Raw genomic sequence first — 1,515 nt, forward strand, 5'->3', positions numbered from 1 at the left:
GTTCACTCCCCTCCCAAGTCCCACCTTGTGGATTAGATTTTTTTTTTTTTTGTAATAATTTTTGGAATATATTCATCAAAGGTCCCTCAATTCTTTTCTGTCTCTAAAATTAATCCATATAGTTAAATTTATCTCATAAATTGTCCTTAAATTGAAAAAATGTCTTATAAATAGTCTTTTTGTTAAAATTTTAGATAGAATCCGTTAAATTAGATAATAATTATAATTTTTAAGTTATTTTATTTTACACTTTTGTCTTATTTGAGATCTCTAAATATTATTTACTTCTCTAGAATTGGTTATTAATATTTTTCTCTACAATTAATCTCTAAATTGTTATTTTTATTGTTTGAATCAAATTTGATCCAAGTGAAGTTACATTTTTAAACGGATGGTATGCCTCTTACACAATTAAGATAATTATTATGAAAATTATCATTATTGTTTAAATTGTACAAGCATTATATAGTGTGTGTATATATATATATATATATATATATAATTAACTCTTTTTTCATGCACTTGTATCAATGTACCTAATTACAATTGATGGTTTTCTTTTTGTTTCAGAACTTCTAGTACTCCATGTATTGTGCATTATGGTCTTCGTTTTCTTTCTTTTTTTAGTAAATGCATTATGGTCAAATTAAGGTATGGCCGCTTATTAATTATATCAAGTTAGAAGAATTTACTGATAAAGAGGGCAGCATTTTTTTGTGGTGTCTTTTTCTTTTCAATTGATAAGAATAAAGTGACGTTGGAAATATCCAGAAAACTACCAAAAATAATAATAATAATAATAGTCTCTTGCAATAATCCCAACATTAAGAATGAAGAGTTTAAATTCTATCTACTTCATGAAAAATAATTTAGCTATTTCATAACATAAAAAAAAATAATAAAAAGAAAAAAATAACCTATAAATAACCCAAAAATCATAACTACCATCTAATATAACAGGTTTTATCTAAAAATTTAACTGAGGGATCATTTATGAGACATTTTTTCAGTCCAAGGATTATTTATGAGACAAATTTAACTATAAGGATTAATTTTAGAGAGAGAAAAGAATTCAGGGACCTCTCATAAATTTATTCCTAAATTTTTTGATACAACTAGTGGATTAGATTTTACGTCCAATTATTCTTTCTTTCTTTCCTTTTTTTTTTGGTTTTTAGCGTATTTGCCCATTAAATATGTCGTGGTTTAACAAATTACCTCTTAAATTTTTAATTTTAGCAAGTTACCCTCTCAACTTATAAAATTTTTGTAATATGCCCCATTTTAACAATGATTGTGTTAAATTAAGGCAAACAAAAATACGATCAGTCAAAAATTTTAACATTTCAATTCAAACGTAACACAAATATTTCAACTCAACTATTAATCTCTTAAATCTAATAAAAAATCTAAGCAAATTTAGTTAAATGAGACACGTTGACAAAATTAAAAGTTTAGAGGGCAATACCACGACAAGCTGGGGGGGGGGGGGGGGGGGGGGGGGGGCCACAAAAA

The sequence above is a fragment of the Morus notabilis genome, unplaced genomic scaffold, assembly GCF_000414095.1.
Source record: "Morus notabilis unplaced genomic scaffold, ASM41409v2 Scaffold409, whole genome shotgun sequence".
NCBI classification, from domain to species: domain Eukaryota; kingdom Viridiplantae; phylum Streptophyta; class Magnoliopsida; order Rosales; family Moraceae; genus Morus; species Morus notabilis.